Source organism: Belonocnema kinseyi, chromosome 7, assembly GCF_010883055.1.
Source record: "Belonocnema kinseyi isolate 2016_QV_RU_SX_M_011 chromosome 7, B_treatae_v1, whole genome shotgun sequence".
NCBI lineage: Eukaryota > Metazoa > Arthropoda > Insecta > Hymenoptera > Cynipidae > Belonocnema > Belonocnema kinseyi.
In genome coordinates this window covers 107,459,444-107,481,441 of record NC_046663.1, presented here as the reverse complement: position 1 = coordinate 107,481,441, position 21,998 = coordinate 107,459,444, and the positions used below count along the sequence as shown (strand labels likewise).

The 21,998-nt window shown below is 32.8% G+C and overlaps 1 protein-coding gene across 1 annotated transcript in view; it reads left to right on the top strand.

Moving 5' to 3' along the window:
• The window catches only part of LOC117176603 (pleckstrin homology domain-containing family G member 5-like), a 447,084-nt gene that overhangs the window by 321,262 nt on the left and 103,824 nt on the right, over positions 1–21,998 (top strand). The gene's annotated exons all lie outside the window — the stretch shown is intronic.

Sequence of the window (21,998 nt, the reverse complement as noted above, 5' to 3'; positions counted from 1 at the left end):
CTAACCTCACGAAACACAATTAAACTGATTGTCTTGTCCCGTTGTGTTTGCGGTACCGTTTGAATCAGCTTGGGCTTAACCTGCAAAGAGGTCAAACCTATCTTAACCTAAAAAACCTGACCTAAAATAACCTAACCTAACTTAACTTCACGTAACACAATTAAACTCATTGTGTTCTCCCGTTGTGTTTGCGGTACCGTTTCATTCAGCTTCGGCTTAACTTGCATAGAGGTTTAACCTATCCTAACCTAACAAAACCTAACCTAGCCGAATGAAATTCAACCACACGTGTAGCTATGTAAGCGTACGGTTCTCTGTCTTAAATGTGTGCTATAGTTAATAGGTTAACTCAATCTTAACCTACAAATGAATCTAACTTAACAGAACCTAACGAAATTTTGCTTCACGCAACACAACTTAACTTACGTGTTCTCGTTATAATGCTTCAATTCTGAAGCTTTAAGGATTAAAAAATTTTACATTGAAAATATTAAAAATGCAATAATTTTTCTCGAAACATAAAAAACTCTTTGTTTTCAGATTTAAATCGTTAGATCAAATTCTTTGAGATCCAAACATTTTGAACAGTTTAAATTTTTTTTTAACTTTCGAAATTGAATAATTTCCAACTTAAAGTTAAAAAATTGGAATTCAGTTAATTATAAAGTCTTCATGATTTTGTTTCTGAAATCTGTAATATTAAAAAAATTGAATTTGTAAGAAGTTTTTATTTAAAATACTAGGATTTTTTCCATCTGAATTATAAATTTTGAATCACTACCATAACCATAGATACTGCGTATAATATATCCTTGCAAGAAAATAAAATATATATTTTTATAAAATTGTATAAAAAATGAAATATCGGTTAAGTTTAGCAAACCTAGCCATCTCTTTCCATTTTTAATTGAAATTGAAAAAGCACAATTTTAGTTGAATAGTATAGGACCATTAAATTTCATTCAAGAATAAATAAGTTTAATCAATTGAATTAATTTTTAACGAAAATCATTGAAAGAAATAATTTACTTTTGAAATTTAGTAAATAAAGTGATTATTTGAAATAAAATAATTAAGCATAAAATGTCACCAAAAAAATCCGCGATGGAAAAATTCTTTCAAGTAAGGAATTTTTCGTATCAAGTACCTTATAGAAGTTTATGAAATGAATTTTGTAAATCAATATTAAACATTATAGGAAGTTGCTGGTATTATATAATCCCTCGAAGATAATAATGCATAAAATGGAAGTTTACCATGTTTACCACAAATTTCTTTGGAGTTCTTTATAAAAAAACGTTCTTAATATATTTTATTATGAATATTTTTCCCGAAATTGCTTGAACAACTTTGATTTCATGAATTCATGTAGTTGCACTTGACAGGTTTTTTACATCGCAGCTGTTTTTGGTGGGATAAATAATTAATGAATAATCAGAATTAATTTTCATGGATCACATGAAGGTCAATCATAAAATCATTGAAGCGGTAAGAAATAATAATTCTTAATGTTCGTCTTCTATTCAATTAAAGTTTGTGCACTTATTATACGAAAGCTGGTAAGACTCATTAATTTCACCAATAGTTCGACTCTACGTACTATTTCGTACCAGTCTGCACTCCTCTTTAGATTATCAAAGTTGGAGGTTGTGAGTCATAACTTCCGCAACCTTGACGCATTAATCGGAATTTAAGCAATTATGGCTCGTTCATCAAGCCCTGTGTCTTATAAGTTGTACTTCTACCTTGCAACGCAGATCGTTGAAAATGTAGTGCAAGTTCTGCGTGAATGTAATACAACTCATAACACACTCTGCTAACTACTACACGAAACATTTCAGAATATGTGTAAAATTCAACTTGAAATTCACTTAATAAATCACCTTGTCATAAAAAAACAGGCTTCATTAAAAAGCAGATTATCCTCTTTTATTATTTTTTTTAAACATGAATTTCCATCAAATCGAAATATTTATGAGAAGTTTCTGAAATTTCGACTTTTTCAAATTTGTGCGTTGATTATTTTTTTAAATATCTTTTTTCTTTTCCAGAATATAAAGACAAAGAGGAGCACTGTAAAAAAAGTTGTTAAAAATTGCAAGTCGGTTTGTAAGCGTTTTACTATGATTCATGTGTTAATTCTACAAATTTATTTTGAACTTGCAGTGATTAATAGTGCAATTTTGCAATATTTGTATCAATTTTACCGTAAATGTGTTGCTCATGAAATCGTTACCGCCAGCGGGGGGAGCGAGGGATCATGGCACTTTGACTTAAGGTTAATTTCACCGTCCAGCGCCCCTGGATGTCATATGCCATCGCTGCGAACGCAGACGCATAATTATTTGTATCGCTCGAGAGTTAAGCCCAGTGATGCCATATAGCTTCATAGCGTAGTTCTGAAACGGCTGGACGCGTCTTGACAAAACCTGGCACCTACTGTATTGACGTCAGATAACTCAGCGACGCCACTAACGAAAAACAAAATTTCATATATTACATATTTTTTTGCTATTTTTACCAAAAAAAATTGATTTTTTTGCTCTATTAGTTTTCGAGAAAGCACGGCAGCGCTAGCTTGCCGGCAACTCAGCGGCGACCTCTACAAAAATCATTCACAAATCAATGAATTAAACAAAATGACTAGGTTATATTTTTTGCTATTTTTTGCTTCACAATGAGCTATGAATCGCTTTTGTAAAGTCAACCTTTATTTTAAAAAGTACCCCCTGTAATGAAAAAAAAGTATTAAAAAATGACTAGGCTAGATTTTTTCTATTTTGTTGCTTCACAATGAGCTATGCATCGCTTTTGGAAAATTCTCAAAAATATAATTTTTTTACGAAGTTATATCGACGTGGTAGAGGGGTTAATTTTAGACGTTAAGGGTTGTAGACAAAAAATTTGAGTGGGTATTTTCGAGGAGCCCAAAAATCAGATACTCTTTTGACACTGGAAAATTTTCAAAAAGATTTTTTTTCACAATTTCATATCTACGTGGTAGAGAGGAGTTGATTTCAGACGTTAATGGCTGGAGCCAAAAATCTGAAAGGGTATTTTTGAGGATCCCAAAAATCAGAGACCATTGAAACTGGAAAATTTTCAAAAAGATTATTTTTTTCCAAAGTTATATCGACGTGATAGAGGGGGGTTGATTTTAGACGTTTAGGGTTGTAGGTCAAAAATTGGAGTGTGGATTTTCGAGGAGCCCAAATGTCAGATACTCTATTGACACGGGAGAATGATCAAAAAAATTATGTTTTTACAAATTTATATTGAAGCGGTAGAGGGGGGGGGGTGATTTTAGACGTTAAGGGTTGTAGACAAAAAATTGGAGTGGGTATTTTCGAGGAGCCCAAAAACCAGATACTCTTTTGACACTGGAAAATTTTCAAAAAGATTTTTTTTCACAATTTCATATCTACGTGGTAGAGAGGGTTTGATTTTAGACGTTAATGGTTGGAGCAAAAAATCTGAAATAGTATTTTTGAGGAGCCCAAAAATCAGAGACTCCATAGTCTATGGAAAATTCTTAAAAAGATGATTTCTTTACAACTTGATATCTACGTGGTTGAGAGGGGTTGATTTTAGGCGTTAAGGGTCGGAGCCAAACATTGGAAACGGTATTTTTGAGAAGCCTAAAAATCAGAGACACCATTGACACTGGAAAATTCTCAAAAATAATATTTTCGTACAAAGGCACATCTACGTGTTAGAGAGGGGTTGATTTTATACGTTAACGATTGGATTCCAAAAAATCTTTTGGAGAATTTTCCAGTGTCAATGGAGTCTCTAATTTTTGGGGCTCTTCAAAATTGCCAATATCGAGGTTTAAAATTTTAGTTGTGGGTTTGTGTTTTTGTACATAGCGGTAGTTTTTCTGAACTTGAATTTGGTGCATTCGAGAGCCCAAAATAAGCCCAAAATCTGGTGGATTTTGTGTTTTGCAGATTTTATTTTCCGCAAGGAGGTGATTTTTTGAAAATGCGGTAGGTTTTGGATTTTTGCGTGCATCTGGAAGTCCAAAATAAGGCCAAAGTCTGGTGTTTTTTCCGAATTTGAGTCTTTAAAGAAGGGGTAGTTTTATTTTCAGTAAGGGTGGTTTTTAGAAATTGGTTATTGTTGCGTTCAAGATACCAAAAAAGCTCTAAATTCTGATACGAAGAAATTTGTGAATTTCGTTTGTAAAGGTGCTAGGAAAATAGACCTAATTTTCGCGCTCGAAGTTGATTAAAGACATTGAAAGGTGCATCGAAAAAGGTAACTTATATTTTTTATATTTACAAAAGTAGACTGAAAAATGATATACATTGCAGCGGTTATTGTTGTAACGAATAGAAGTAAGAAATATTTACGCTCAAAAGTACCATGTTACTATTTTATAAGTAAATTCCATGTATGTAGATATCGACTTTTTTTCAATACGTGTTTGTTTTCATTACAAGATATTGTTTTTTTATATAAGAGTCAATTTTACAAAAGCGATTGATATGACATTGGAGTTTAATGAGAAAGCACAGCAGTCAAGAGGACAAAAGTGCCAACAGTTCATGTATACAATTTTTGACTTTAGTCTTCAGTTTTGTGTTCGAATACAAATACGGGGTTGATTTTAACGATCAGGGGTGAGCAATAATTTTTCTCTTTAGTTATGCTACAAAAATATCGTGTCCATGGTTTACAAGTGTTTTTCATATTGATTTTTTAATTTTTTAAAATACGTTTGTGCCGAAGTAGAAAGAGATGAGGATAGACAATGGGAAAAAATGGAAGAATGGGTGGAAATAGACGCACTGGATAAGGATATTGAATATCGAGAATTTCTAGCGGCAGTTAAAAAGATTAAAAACGGGAAAGCAGCTGGGGAGGATGAGTTGAGTGGTGAATTCATTAAAAATCTTCCGGCTATCTGGAAAAAAGAGTTATGGGTAATAATTCAAAAAGGATGTGAAAATGGGACGCTGAGGGGAGGTTGGAGAACCGCACAAATTTTTCCAATCCACAAGGGAGGGGACGAAAATGATGTCAAAAATTATAGGGGAATAGCACTGTTGGATGTGGGGTACATAATTTTAGCGGGAATAATGACATGCAGGCTCAATAGCTGGTTAGAGGAGGAAGGTAAGCTGACAGAGAGTCAGGGGGGTTTCAGAAGAAGGAGAGGGACCAGGGAGCAAATCTTTATTTTAAATTCACTAGTGGGAAATAGAATTAAAAACAAGAGAGGAAAGCTGTATGCAGCCTTTATTGACTTGAAAGCAGCGTTTGATACAGTAGATAGAGACCTGCTCCTGGAGAAATTATGGAAAAAAGGAATTAGAGGAAGGTTTTATGACATGGTAAAAAGTATATATAAGAATACAGAGAATGAGATAATTACGGGATAGGGCATCACAGGTAGCTTCGCCACAGGAACGGGGGTAAGACAGGGTTGTCCCCTCAGTCCAGTTTTTTTAACATATTCGTTGACGATATCGACGTGGAATGGGAAGCCAAGGTGAGGGGGGAACGGTAATAGGAAACGAGAAAGTTTACTGCTTAAAATATGCCGATGATATAGTGATTGTTGCTAATGATGGAGAAGAACTAAGTAGTATGCTCAGGATAAGAGAAAGATACTTTAAGGACAACAAACTGGAGATTAACGTAGATAAAACGAAAATAGTTATATTTAGGGGGGAGGCAAGAGAAAAAACAGGGAGAAGTGGATGATTTGCGGTACAGAAATTGAGGTAGTCAACAGCTTTAAATACTTTGGATTCTGGTTCTCTCCAAGAAACACATAAGGGAATCACGTTAGAAAAATGTCAGGAAGGGAATTCAAGCAACAAACGCGGCATGGGGGTTAATAATGAGAGCAGAGCTGAGGTCCTTAAAAGGTAGACTCTACGTTTTAAATACACTAGGGGAATCTGGGGCAACCTATGGAGTGGAAATTTGGGGACTAACTAGAAGGGATGAAATGGTAAGGGTGCAGGGAAAGATAATTAAAATGGGGATAGGAGACACTAGAAATACACCTAACTACTTATGGAGGGAAGAAAGCGGGAAAGAAAGCCTATATTTTGAGGCAAAACGTAGGGTTCTCTTGTTTTGTGGTAGAATTTGCAACCTAGAGGGAGATAGAGTAGTTGAAATCTGTCTGAAAGAAGAACTTAGAGCGATTAGAAACAGAAATCCGTCCAATTGGGGGAGGGAGTTACTTGCAGCGGTAGAAGAGGAAGGGGGCGCAGAACTGTTAGACCTTTTGGGGAATGAAATCTTCGAGAGTGAAATGTTTGAAGAAAAATTGGTGGAGCATCTAAAGAGGGGGAAGGACAGAGAAAAAAGAATAGACATCAATAGAATCCAGAAATCCAGTTTCAATCCGGGATATCAGTTTATTGACAGGGAGGTGGGAGATTATAGCTACTGGGAAGACGAGAGCAAAACCTAGGAGACAAAGTCATATGGGAAAGAATGCACTGTGGTAACATCAGAAAGGCGGGAAATAAAGGTTACTCAGAAGTGAAATACAGGCTATGCCTGTATTTCAGGGACTGTATTTCAGAATGGGAGAAACTGTTAATTACAAGGGAAGAGGGATAACAGAAAGACAGGGGGTGGGGGAGAAACGAATGATCTTGAAATGATCTCAAGGAGTATTCACCCCTGAACTGGTCCGATCGCGTATTGTGCCGGCTTCGCGAATACCCAGTTAATAATATCTATTTTTGTTTTACAAGTTCAATCTATTATTCAAGTCCCTAGAACCTGGCGAAAAAGGCTTATGGGCTGGGGCAACCTCAATATGAAAATATCAGCCTCCTTTACTGCTGGAATAGATGTTGAAGATATTTGGGTGATAGGCGCCGCATATAATTTTGTGACTTTCTTGTTTAAATGTTATGCCAAAGTATTATTAGGAACATAAGAAAGATACGACACTGTTATAGTAGTGCTAAGGGGACTGAAACTCTATTTAAATTAATATGTTATTCGTAACAAAATTGTTAACATAATATTTTTATTGATACTCACAAATATTGTATTTTAGCTTCAAGTGGGGAAAGGGAAAACAAATGTAAAAGTCTGAAAAGACATACATGTAGAATGAATAAATAAATAAATACTTTTCTTAAATACTATTTTTCATTACAAGGTGTAGTTTTTGTAAATAAGGGTCAACTTAACAAAAGCAATTCATAGCTCATTGTAAAGCAAAAGAATAGCAAAAAAATCTAGCATAGTGATTTTTGTAATCATTTTTGTAATACTTTTTTTCATTATAGGGAGTAGTTTTTTTAAATAAGGTTTTACTTTACAAAAGCGATTCAAAGCTCATTGTGAAGCAAAAAAATAGCAAAACAATCTAGCCTAGTCATTTTTTAAATACTTTTTTAAAATACTTTTTTCATTATAGGGGGTAGTTTTTTTTTTAATAAGGGTTGACTTTCCAAAAGCGATTCGTAGCTCATTGTGAAGAAAAAAAAATAGCAAAAAAATCTAACCTAGTCATTTTGTTTAATTTGTTAATTTTTGAATGATTTTTCTAGAGGGCGCCGCTGAGTTGCCGGCAAGCTAACGCTGCCTTCTTTTCTCGAAAACTAATAGAGCAAAAAAATTTATTTTTCGGGTAAAAATAGAAAAAAAAATATGCATTATATGTATTGATACCCAAGAAATCATTATGCTTGAGTTTCACGAAAATTTTGAGACAAAAAAAACCTTGGGCGCTGACGAGTTAATTGACCGAAAAAAGGGATCCGAAGTATAATCAATAACAGCTGCGACTTGATTATCACCAATAGTTTTCACTTACTTGAATCCTCGTTAATTTGTAATCCAATTAATTGTGCGTAGATTTAAATACCTAAACCGACATTTCAATTCAAGCTTGAATCCCCGAATATGACACACTAGTTATCCTGACCACATCCAAAAAAATTTTTAGTTTGGTTTTGAAATTCGCCCAGATGTAGGCTCCAGGAGTGCCGACCACGATTGCTCTTCAAGAACAATCGATTCCGACGCAACCGGAGGCATAAGTCTTCCGACTCGTCACTTCCCGCGACATCAGAAGACAATCGATTCGGGAAAGTCACTTCACAGAATTATTAAGTAAACTCAAAGAGAGAACAAAAATTACACTTATTGAAGCTACTGTGCAGTAGGAGAATTCACCCACTTGTAGAAACTAAAGTGAACTCGTCAAACTGATGTGATCCTCATAAAGGTCAAGATCGAACTGAGTTCAGAAAAGAGGGAAGGAGCCCCTCATGAGGGCGAAATACGTTACTACCTGCCTCCCCACTCAAGTGGACTGAGAAAAGTCCAAAGTCAAAACTTGAGTAAAATGCACAGGCAGTATAAACATTAGAAGATAACACTATTAGTGAAATCCAAAATCGTCTTTATTGAGAAAAACAAACATCGAAACAACATTATTATTAACATCCCGCCCGCTTCGTTCGCTGAACGTCATAAATTTTATGCTTGGAAAATCAAACAAACAATAGATGTTTGCCATGAAGTACAAGACAAAAATTGTTACGGATCACAGTAAAAGATCCAGTGCCGAACGCCGTGAGACATACAATTCAATGAGTATAATCAATGCCAACACAATTTAACGATGGGGCCATGGAAATACCCAAAGGCAGTATTTACGGAAGTAGAACGCACAAGGCAGTCCTTGTCCAAAAAAAACATCAGTTATTCATTCCAAAGACCACGTCCCACATCGAAGCAGCGGGGGATCTACAATGAGCACAGCGTCTCCAATTTGATAATTACGTTTCAGGACAGTCAACTTATTTCGCTGTTGAACCGTATGCAGGTACTCCTGAGACCAGCGTTTCCAAAACCGATCACGCATTGCTTGGACAAGGCGCCAATAAGTAACGTATTTCAGATCTGCATCCGCATTTGATGGTTCCGGAATCTGTTCTAAGTCAAGGTAGAGAACTCTTCATGAGTAACGTTTTGTGTCCCAATCACCTTCTTCATAAGAGATTTTATAGATTTAATGTTAGCTTCCCATAAGCCGCCAAAGGGAGGAGCAGGCAGCGGAAAGCCAAAGAATCCTGCACCAAGTTCCAATCGATGTCTGCTTCTCGCAGCATTGGACGAAGCTCTGCATAAGCACCATGGAATGTGGTAGCATTATCACTCCAAATTTCACGAGGGGCACCTCGACGACCAGCCAAGCGTTGTAGAGCAGCGAGAAAAGATTGCGCGGTGAAATCCCTGACAACAGTCCGTTTTATTGCGAAAGATCCTGCAAAATCTACTCCGGTTTTCTCGAAGGGAAGAGTGACCGTAACTCTTTCAGCTGGAAGATTCCCCATCAACTGTTCGGATTTTTAAAGTCTGATGCGGCTGTACGCAACACAATCACGAATATGTGCTTTGACAAGAATGCGACCTCGAATAATCCATGTTGGGCTGTTCGGTGGACCCAGTCAATAATTAGTTTCGCGAGAGAACTTTCACCTTGCAAGATGACCGGATATCGTTGATCATAAGGCAGAGGAGAGTTCGCTAGTCTTCCGACTCTCAGAATTCCAGTGGAGTCGATGAATGGATGTTAACGAGTAAGTGGATTGTGTTGCTACAGTAATTTTCCCTGACAAAGGTTATTCAATTCATCCTTTAAAAGTTAGCTTTGTGTCCAGAATATGCAACCCAGAAACGCCTGATGTATTTCTTCAGGTGATAGACGTTGATCTATAAATTGGCAATGCTCCGCTACTGGCTTGAGAAGAAGTTTAAGGCGCAAGCAGCGCGCAATCACTCTTGTTAGGCGAGTCAGGGCCATTCCATCACAGCGCAAGATTAGATAAGGAATGAGGGTTCTTTCCTCGAGTAGCAATACCAGCGGGGTTTTCGGCAGTAGGAACATAACGCCGGAAGGCGTTGGAGAGATTTCCCTCTTTTTCTGAGACTCTGTTGGCGACGTAGATTGGCCAGCAGGAAAGATCGTCTGTTTGGATCCAACTCAGAACGTTTTGTGAATCTGACCAAGCGTAGATGACAGCATGAGAGAGATTCAACCCCTCGCGTACGCAATTGATCAACCGAGGTACGAACAGAGCGGCACACAATTCCAGTCTAGGGATAGTGATGGTTTTAAAAGGTGCGACGCGAGTCTTCGATGTAGGGAGTCGTATTTTGAAGATTCCATGCTGGGACTGCACTCGGACGTAAACTAACGGCAGCAAAGGCATGCTTGCTAGCATCTCCAAAGCGATGAATTTCCACCGAATTATCAGGATGGTAGCCTATCCATCGTAGAATATGCATTTCAGTTATATCAGGCAGATTAGTCTGAAATGATCTTCATCGTAAAAGTAAAGGATTAGAAAGTGGAGCATCCTAACTGATTTGTGCCTTCCAGAGATCCTGCATTAAAATGTTTGCAACGATGTTTATTGGACTGAACCAACCGACTGGATCACAAAGTCGGGATATGTCTGCAAGAACCACTCTCTTAGCTATCGAGCCGTCATCGTCAATTGCTGGGGGTTTGAATCGGAATTTGTCAAATACAGGATCCCAGGCGACTCCCAGTGCATTCACGGGGCCATCGGTTTCAAATTGTAGTCAACTTGGGCGTAGTTGATCACACTTAGGATTTTTGGCGAAGAGAGAAGGGCAGTTGGAAGCCCATTTTTTTAGGTGCATTCTTCTGGACTTCAAAAGCTGAATCAGTTGATCTCGAAGTTTCGCAGCATAATTTTCATCACTCGCGCCTGACAAGATGTCATCAACATAAATATTCTTGCGAATGACCTCTGATGCTTCACGATTTCTCTTGGTTTCATGTGTTGCTAACTTTTGAAGTGATCGAATTGCTAGATCACAAGAGCATAACATTCCATAGGTCAACGTTCGAAGTTGGTAGTGACTGTCTTCTTTTGCTCCTGGCTGCCGCCAGACAATACGCTAAAGATCGACATCCCTATCGTCGACTTGAATCTGACTATACATCATCTCAATGTCAACGCAAAAGGCAATGCGAGGAAATCTACAACGCATCAAAACGGAAGCGAAGTCATTTTATAATTTTGGTTCTGTATATAACAGATAATTCAAAGCCAGTCCTGATGTTGTTCTTTGTAATGCATTAAAGACAATGCGAAGTTTCGGATGACCATCTGCATTTCGCCAAACAGCATGATGCGGAATATAGTATGTGGGTCTGCTAGATGATGATATCTCTCATTCAACAGAGCGTCTTTCTCCAATCGTTGACATACAGAATTGAGTATTCGTTTAGCTCCTTGGAAAGATTCCATTACTTTTTAAACACGTTTAATTGTTTAAATAAATGTAAATTATGTTCCTAAAAATTGAGTCGAAGATGTTTAATTTTTCTCAAATTCCTGTCCTGAACTACTTTTTCTTGAATAATTAAATAATTTTGATATATTTCTTCTAATTTTTAATATATCTCTATATCTGTAAGCAATTTTTATTTACTCTAGCAGTTTTTTTTTCGATAATTTAAAGAAAAAGGAAATAAAATAGAACACATCCATTTATTCTTCTGACTATACAGTTTATACAAAAATGTATTGACAATTTGTTAATTGTTTAAACAAATATCATTGGTTTAAAACAATTATTTTTCCAAAACATATTTTTTAAATCGTATCAAACATTTCAAGTCTGATATTACTGTAATATATCTTTCAGCAGTATCAATTACTACTGTTGAATGTTTAACAATTGTTAAGTCTCGCAGGTAATGTTCATTTTTTATCCATTCTGATGCGTTTTCCGAAAGGGGGAATGGAAGATAATGCACGAAAAAAACGCTTTTTTATTAATCTTTTTAAAGATCTGGTTAAAGTAAGTGTATTAAAATTTGTTGCATCTTACAAAGTATTATTTTTAAATTATTTAATAATTTTTTGATACAAAAATATCGTGAAATAAGCCAGTGACATAGCAATTTCGAGTACACCGCTTGAAAAAGATAATTTGCGGTTCCAACGATATCTCAACGTAGATTTATCGGAAATAAAAAAAGTTGAAAAATTTAGTTAAAATATAAGTTTTTCCTTCACACAACAATTATTTTTGAAAATTTTTTTATTTTTGTAATCATTTGAAGTAAAATTCGCGATTTTGTACGGAAAATTCCGTCATTTTTTAAGTGAAAAACAACGTTGATCCAAAAAAATTCAAAGATAAATATCGTTGGGGGGGGGGGGGATTTCTATATGTAGAAAAAGTTTACGAAGTTTGAGAAGGATCGGTTCAGTAGATTTTGTAAAATCGCTGGAACGGACTTTTAAAAAGTGGTTTCGAGAAAAACTAGTTTAAAGTTTTAAACAGTGAAAAGGTGAAGAAAAAGATTAATTTTTTCAACGCTTTCAGCTCCTTCTTTTTTTCATTACACTGTGCGCACTTCACGATCGTAGAAAGTGTAGTGAAAATTAATAAAAATTCTATTATTTTTAAGTAATTTTCACTGACTTCTGGCACGTTCCCATATTTTCAAGCGCAGCTGCGGTCTATCAGGAGGGTCGGCTTTAAACCTATAACTTCAAAAGTTCTGCTCCAATTAAATTAAAATTTTGACACAATATTTTTAAAACGCTTTTCGAAAAAAACGAAAAAAATATTTGCAAGTGCTTATCCCCCATTTCCACCTTAAAGGAGAGATATCAACATTCTAAATCACGAAAAAATGTGAATTCACCGTGATGAAGTCATATTTTTCGTAACTTTTAATTTTTTCACCAATTTCAAAATTGGCTTGTCTTATGCATTTTATTATTCAAGTGATTTTAGATAAATTGTACTAATTGTGCAAAGTTAACTAAAGTAATGTTTTTATCATTTTAAATATTATAAATTGCCTAAAATATAGCACTTCGTCCTCTTAAATCTTGTTTAGGGAAAATGTCGAAACTTGAATCATAATTTGCATTCTTGAATGTACTTTTTTATATTATAATCATAGTAAAAATTGTAACACTATAGAGAATGCAATAATAAATTCACTTTTATTATTTAAATTTAATTATGACTTTTATGAATTATTTAATAGTGCGACAACAAAGATGTAAACCATCCATACTCAATTTGAAGAACATTAAAAAAAATACATTATGTTTAATTGAGAACATACTATTTGAAAAATATGTTTGGAAAAATACTGGTTTAAACAAATTATATTTCTTTAAGCAATTAAAAAATTGTTAATACATTTTTTTATACACTATTCAGGCAGAAAAGATATTGTATGTCTTCTAGCTTATTTCAATTTTTCTTGTGAAAAAAATGTGCTTGAGCAAATATTAATTTTTTATACAATTAAAGATTTGTGAAAAATTAGATGAAATAAATCAAAATTATGTATATATTCAGCAAAAGGTAGCGTAGGATTTCAATTTTCGAAACAATTGGACAACTCTGACTCAATTTTTACAAATTTTGTAATTAAAAACAAAGTAAGTGTTCAAATAATTATACTACCTTGATCAAAAAGTTCCCGGAATTTATTTTTAAAATTAAAAATATAAGTTTATTCTTGAATATTGATGTGGTCCCCTTTAAAGTAGTTCCCATCGACTGCCACGCACTTATGCCCGCGCTTGATCCAGCTCTCAAAACATTTTTGATACTCAATTTTCAGTATGCCCATCAGTGCCGTTTTCGATTTTTGTATTCTCTCTGATCGGCTGCTAAAACGCGTTCCGCGTAGTAGTTTTTTCAGTCGATCGAACAAAAAAAGTCACAGGGAGCTAAATCTGGCGAATTTGATGGCTGCGGAATTGTATTAGTTGAGTTTTTGGTGAGAAACTCACGGATAATGATGGCATTGTGCGACGGTGCATTGTCATGGTGCATTGCAAAAATCTAAATTCGCAAAAAACAGATGCACTCAAAATTGCGTTACATTTACAAATGTCAAGCCAGAAAGCTGAAATTCGCAGGGAATATTGTTAAAAGGTGTGACAACCTACAGAAACAAAAAAATGTGAATCGGACAGCAGGGGGCGCCACACGGTGATGATTCCGGAAACTTTTTGATCAAGGTGGTATAATATTTTAAACGTAATGTAATACTTCAAGAAATTGCAAACTATTACATTTTATTCAGAAAATAAAAGGGCAGCCCCCCCCCCCCGCCCCTGTTTTCATTTTCAAATAAAAAAATCCCTATATATTTCCCGAAATTCAAATATTAAAGCGTTTCAACTCGGCCCTTTATTCTCCCATTTAATTAACATGGAGAAATTTTGGATTCTAACAATATTGAACTGATACTTCAGTTCACAATCAAAGAACTACGTGTTTACATGTTATTGTTCATTTTCAGCAATTTTTGTCATTTATTTAAAGCAAATAATTATAAGTGGAAAATTGGAATATCCTTCATCACTTTTTGTGCAATTTGTAATTGTTAAATCAATTTAACTTATTAAAACATTTATTTTTCCAAAAAAATGTTTTAAAAAATCATATTTTCTTAATGATGTGTAATATTTAGTCATTTTTGGAGTAGTACAATTTTTAAAAACATTATTTAATTATTTTAAAAAATAATTATTTTTTCTTAACAAAATATATATAAATTGAGCCAGATATTGTATCTTTTTCCTAAAGTTGATATCCTATGCTATTTTATTTCAAAAACTTTTTAAAAGTAATATAAAATCAAATATATATAATTATTTTCCTGTCTATGTAAAGCATATTTTTTTACACCATTAAGCCATTTCCCTTTCGGGGTGGGCGTGACTCACTCGGTGGAGGAAAGGAGTAGTGTGTGAAAGGGATAGAGAATTTTCAGATTGATCCAGAATTCTCGTGTTATTTATGTAAATAACACGTTCATTCCGCAACACTGCTCCGACCCAGGTTGCTGATCAATCTCTCTAGTAATCACCCCAAGTGAAGATCCTCACAAAGTCGTTATGTAAGGTTCCCCACTTGGGTCCATTAGTGGCCAAGATCTTTTGTTTCAGGCGTCATTCACTCTACTGACACTCTTTTTATTAACTTTTTGCCGCCATTATTTCCTGTCCTGGCATACTTCTCTAGCTTCTTTTATGTCCAGGCATTTTTTCATGCAGGCTCTCATGTTTCTGTGACTTTTTATGTCTCTTCTAACTAGGGTCTCATTCACACATTCTAACCATTCTTTCCGCGGTCTACCTCTGGGCACGCTGCCATTTACTTTACCTTGATACACTGGTTTACTTAGTCGTTCATTTGTCATTCTCTCAACATGCCCGAACCATCTTAATCGATTTCTTTCCCATGTGTCTACTAGCGTCCCTTCCGCACCACATTCTTTTAGAATTATATAATACTTTGTCCATCAGAGTTTTCCCGCATATAATGCGCATGAATCTCATGTCAATTGCGTTAATTTTACTCTTATCTTTTTCTTGATAAGTCCATGTCTCGCTACCGTATAGTACAGTCGGTACAATTATAGAATTATGTATTGCCATTTTAGCTTTATTTGATATATTTTTACTCCTGATAAGGGGACCTGCTCTACCAATAACCTTCTTACCTTTATAGAAGAAATATATTCGCCGGTTTTCGTTTTTTTTTAAACAAACTGCATTTTTTTAATGATTAAATTTTTTGAAAAACATTTTTAAAATATTATTTTATGAATTAAACATAATATTCAATAATTTCGAGTAGTAGTAAATTCTGCTAAGAACTGTATGGCATTGTTTATACCATTAATTATTTTTCAAATTTCCTTACAAAATTGAGTACGGATGGTTTACGAATAAGAATTCCTTAAACACTGACATGACATTTTTAACATAATTCACTACTAGGTATCATTCAAAATCATGTTTCGTTCGAAATATACCAAAATACACACAGATACAGACACACACACACACACACACACACACACACACACATCTATATATATATATATAAATGCATGCAAACATGTTTAATATACTTAACTGTTATAAAAAATAATAAAATTGATGTTTGACGTCTTCCAATTTTTAGTGAACAATATTTAAATGTGGCAAATAAAATAAATCTAACTTTTGTTGCTAATACATTTATTTTGGTAATTCGGCAATTGATAATGAATGCATGTACGAATACAGTCATTTCATAGCGAAAATTGTGTGAAGACACAAAAAGAAATTTAATTATACTTATTTAGTGGATCGTAAAAATCTGTTTGAGATATGTCGATTCCAAAAATACTGACCCCCGGTGAGTATAAGCAAAGATATTATAAACGTAGATGCGGTGCGGGCTTAGTTGCCCGCCATAAATATGGACGGCGCGTCCGGCGAAAAAAGTCACTTCCCCTCTACCCACCGCCCCCCGTAGAAAGCACCCATCGATATAGTTTGCCAAGAGCCACTTGGAGCGCTGTAAGCAACTCTCGGCACACCTTCGAGGCGCACTGATGGTAAACTTAGCTTGGACAAGATCCATTTGGATTGAAAGTAAATTGCCAATTAAAACATTTTTACATTTATAACTTTGCAAAACTCGGTTGTTTTAATAAATACCACAAATATAAATCGATGCGTAATTTATATTACGGTTTCATATATATATTGTCTATATATAGTTCTTTAATATTATTTAGTTTTTATTTTTATTTTTGTGGTCTGCAATTTCTACGGACTTTTCTAGACTATTCGTCTAATCAAGTTCTCGTATTTATTTTCCAATTTCTTAAATATTATATATTCTAACGTTTTTAAAAAAATATAATTACAATTCCATGTGAGAGGAAAATTGTTCTTTTATATTTCGACAATGCATTGTCGAAATATAAAAGTTCCGAATTGGAAAATTAATAATAAAATTCCCACATCACTGTAAAAATTCCGAAATTATAACATTGCAATGTTGTAATTTCTTAATTTTTACAGTGATTTGGGAATTTTATTTTTCAAAAAAAGTGACTGAAAAACCCCGAAAAATAAAATTCCTGACACTGTAAAATTGTACATTGAAAAATAACCAATAATAAAATTTCCGAAATTATAAAAGTCCCGAAATATAAAAGTCGAATTGGAAAATTCACGAAAAATAAAAAAAATAAAATTCCAGACAATAAGATATTACCGAATTTTAAAAATCCCCAAAGAAAATGCCTGAATCATAAAATATCCGAACTAGAAAATTCCTGAATTTAAACAATTTAAAAAATTGTTTATTAAATATTATTTATTTGTTGAATATACAATAATCGAATATACATTTCTGGATGAAAAAATTTTTTTGAAAATGTGCATAGTATTCGAAAAAAACAAAACAGTTCTGAAAAATCGAATTTTTTATTAATAAAAAAAATAATGAAAATAAATTTTGATATAAGTCGTTGTTAAATTAAATCCTGCAAAATTTGTTTCAAAAATGTTATTATGTAGGTACGAAGAAAATTTAGGCAGAACATTTTTTTCTTTCAAAGCACACGTATTTTTTAATGTATTTTTTAATACAATTTTTATAAAATTATTATTCAGGTGCCGGAGATTTCATTTTTTGGGATTTTTCATGCATCCCTTTCAGAATTTTTGTCAGTGGTCCCATATTTTTATACCTCCTCTTAAAATTATGTAATTTTTAAAAATAAAAAGTCAACATTTGAAAACATTTCAAAATCACTAAAAGTATATATTCTCTTTTAAATTATTTCAAATCTTTTAAAATTATTTAAAAATTTTTTCGGAACTTTTAAATGTCTTTTAGACTGATTCCCATTTTTCCTAACATGTTTGTAAAATCCTGCACACAAAATTGTTTTAAGAGCTTCCAGATTTTTTCTAATATTGTAAATCTTTTGAAATGTTTTGAAACATTTTTAAACATCCTCTTTGAGTTATGTACTTTTTCAAAATAAAAAATCATTTTAAATCTACCCAGAAATTTTTATTGTTTTCCTAGTATTTTAAAATTTTTGAGGAGCTCCAAATTTTGTTCTTTTCTTTGTAACATTCAGAAACCTCCAGCTTATTTGATTTTTTTCTAAATTAATGCTTATTTAACTGTTCTTCAAGAATCAAAATGAAATACTTTACCTTCGAAATACAAATAAAAAAAATTAAACAATTATAATCGTAACATTCCAAGTTTAAATTTGTCACTTTGAAATTGTGACAATTTATTTTCAAATTTTTTACTATTGAAAATTGTTTTTTTTTTATTTCCAAGCCAAATAGATTAAAAATGGAATATTTTATACTGAAATAATACTTCAAAAAGATTTTGAAATTGAATAAAGGGGATCATTTAAGAAGCCATTAATTCAAACTTTAAACTTGTGTCACAACTAACTCTTTGCAATTAAATTAGTTCAAATTTTAACATTAAAATATGTAAATTATATCATTTTGAACAGATCTAGAATCACCTTGTAAAATCAATCACTGTTTAGTTTTTAATACTCGAACTACAGTTCAATTTTCAAATTTACTTTCATTTTCTGATTTGTCCCGGTCGCGTGTCTAGCTTAATATTTAAAACAACTTTCATTTTTTTGAAATTGTAATTTTTCGGTTGTAACTTACGGGACAATAATTTTATTCTTTGTAAGATTTTCTACAAATCTTGTTGATAATTTCTACATTCTCATCAAAAATGAGAAGGTATTAGTTTTTTATGAAAAATAACTTTTTCGGATTTTATCAAATGTCGACGTTTCGAGGCCCCGTGAGTCAGAAAAACAAGTTTTTATGTCGGAGTCTGTTTGTTTGTTCGGCGTCGTCGTTGTTGTTGTCTGTATACCGGATCTTCGAAAGACTAATCCGATTGGATTGGGCTTTGACACACTGTTCGAGAGACAAAAAAGAAACATCGAGTTCGTTAAACAGCCATTTTTGATAAAAATCCAAAAAGTTGAAGCTTTTTCAAAATTTTTGAGACCACTTTTTTCAAAATTTGAGAATTTTATCGACAGCTATTTATAGTACAAAAAAATATGAACAATTTATCCTGACAACTTTTTTTGATAAAATCAAACTTACCAAAGTTAAAGGCTTTTCAAAATCCAAAAAACCAAACGAAAATGGACATTTGAAGCAAAAAAAGATTGATATGGAAAAAAGTCAAGAGGCGAAAAACGCTACTTTTTCAAGGCCCCATGATTATTTTATCACATTCTCATCTATAACGAGAAGAGCTTTATGCGAAAAATTATTTTCGCGAATTTAATTAAATTTCGACGTTTTGAGGCTCCTTGAGTCAGAAAAACAAGTTCTTACATCGGTATCTGTCTCTCTGGCGTCTACGTCGTCATTATTGTGGTTGTGGTTGTCTGTATATCGGAAAACTTTTGAAAGAATAGTCGGATTGGATTGTGGTTTGACACAGATTTTTTTATTTTAAGAATTGTATGTAAAAATTGTACTATTTTTATTTTTATTACAAATATTTTTCTTCAATTAAATATTTGCGATAAAAGTGTTTCGAAGAGATTTTTTAAAAATCTTTCAGGGAATAAAACTAGTATTTATAGGTCGACAAAGGTTTGTTTTCTTTACCAAATTTGGCTTTCGTCTAAATTTTTCCAGTTATTTTTACTGTACTACAATTCACGTTTGCATCTCGGGCGAAAAAATCCATTCTATTTTTTGACAAATATTTTTTGTAAATCAATATTTTTCACAGAAAATTACCCTGAGTGACAGAACGAAATCGGAAACAAAAAGAGTTAATTTATTCTGGAACAAGCTTTTTGAAGAAAAATTATCTTGAGTGAACCTTTAATATATAGTTGTTAATTTTTACAAAAATCAGGCGTTATTTTCTTACAAAAAAAAATTGTGGGGGGGGGGGCAAATTATAAAAAAATAAAAAAACTTGAAGTTGTATGATTTTAATTTGTAACTAAATAATTTGAGAGGTTTCAATCCAAAATTATCGAACACTTCCCATTCAAAAATTCAGATGAAATATTTAAATAGCTTTAAATTTGAAATTATTCAATATATTCTGAAGACTACAAATTTAAAATTTCTAAATTATTAAGGCTTTAAATATTTTCGAAATTGCTGTTCTGGAGACTAAATAGCACTTATTCTTTTATTAAGAAATCACAACCAAAACTGTTAAAAAAAGTTTTTAAAAGAGTTTTAAAAGCCTTAAGAAAGGTCAGAGGTTTTAATAATTCAATATATGTGATAAAATCTCTTTAAATATGAAATTAGTCTACTTTTTCATGTTTAACCTACAATTATTCCATTTTAGAGTTATAAATTACAGTCGTGAAAACCCAATAAAATGTTTTAATTAATTTATATATAATACAAAAAACCTTTGTACAATTCAATCTAAATGCAGCTGCAAAAATTTAATTTGAAATGCGTTGAATTCAAGATATAGTTTAAAAAGAAAACTAAAAGCAAAGGATCGACTTTCAAAAGAAGCGAAAGAAAGTGACTCGCTGGATTGCAAGTGAAAATGGAAAATGGTGTATTTTCGCATTTTTAAATTTTAAATTCAAACTTTTTCGCCTTTTAACAATTTCGAAAAATTCTTAAAATTCAAACAATAAGGCTGTATCCTTAAAATGAAGCAATTTTATCGCTAAAATTCAAGCTCCTAAACTGAAGGTCTAAAAATTTGCAAATTTTACAATGAATGTTATGTAAATTGTATTGGTATCTTAAAAGAGTATAAATACTTCTTAAATTAGTTTTTAAATTTTCTGAAGTTTACCTTTTTTACATACCTAGATGTCAAAAAAGCCTACCCAATTTTTTCAAATTTTAATCACTTATTTTCGAAGAGAAAATCACCCCTGTTTACCAGTCACTGAAATGGATTAGAAAAAAATTGCCAAGACCCAAGAATAAAAATTGGATGTGCAACGAATTTTAAAATTTTTAATTGAGATTATCTTTAACTTTGTGATATCAAAAATTTCCATACACATTTCTTTTTAATAATACTGTAGGAAAAAATCAACAAGATCGAGCTCCGAAATTATAATTAGAGCAAATTTTCTGTAATTCTATGGGGTCGGCTGAAATATCCCGAAAAATAAAATTCCCGACTCGGTAAAACTCTCTGTCCCAAAAAATACAATTCCAAAACTAATAAAATTCCTGAACAGTTTATAATATTAACGAATTTGAAAATTCCCAAATAATAAGGCTCCCCGAATAAAATTGTTTCTTAACCAATATTAATTATTTATTAAAACTACGATAATAAAATATTGTTATCAAATAAATTTTGGTTTAATATTTAAAGTGTTAAAAATTATTGTTTGAATTTAAAATTAAAATTATACAAAAAATTTTACCGACAAATTTATATATAAAAACACGTGTTTTTTCATTAACATTTCGATTTTTCAGAAGAACTTTTGTGATTTAAAAAATACTATATACATTTTCAACCAAAATATCTTATCCAGAAATATATTTTGTTTTAGTTATTATTTTTAATTTAAACAATAATGTTTAAATATTTCAAACATTAAAAAAGTTGTTTCTTTGGTATAAATATTTGATTATTTCAATTAAAAAAAAAAAATTGTCAAAGAAAAATGCTTTCAGCACTTGTTTATCTTGAAATCTCTTTCTATAATACTTTTTTTTTAAATTAAAAAGTATGATTTTTCGAGAACATTTTTTTTATAATTAAAAAAAACTGTACCGAAAACCTGGATCAAGCTTCAGATCTGAAAAAATTCAGCGATACATACATGTCAAACTTTTCTAACCTCAAAATATTTTTCTACTGCTTTACCGTCATATTTTACAAAGAATGAGAAAACAAGAATTCGACTTTGTAGTACGATGAGGGCAGCACCTCGATAGGGCAGAAAATGTGATGTCCTATATATATATATAATTCCCCACTCCGACGCCCCGTACCGCATCTACGTTTATAATATCTTTGGTATAAGTTGGGAAGACAGTCGCAGTGATCCCATTTCTGAAACGAGATGCGGTCCAACACTATGACAGGGCTATGTCCGTGTGAATATAGTAGGAGACGCTGTAAATGACTGAGTTGCGCGCGCAACCCATTTCTCC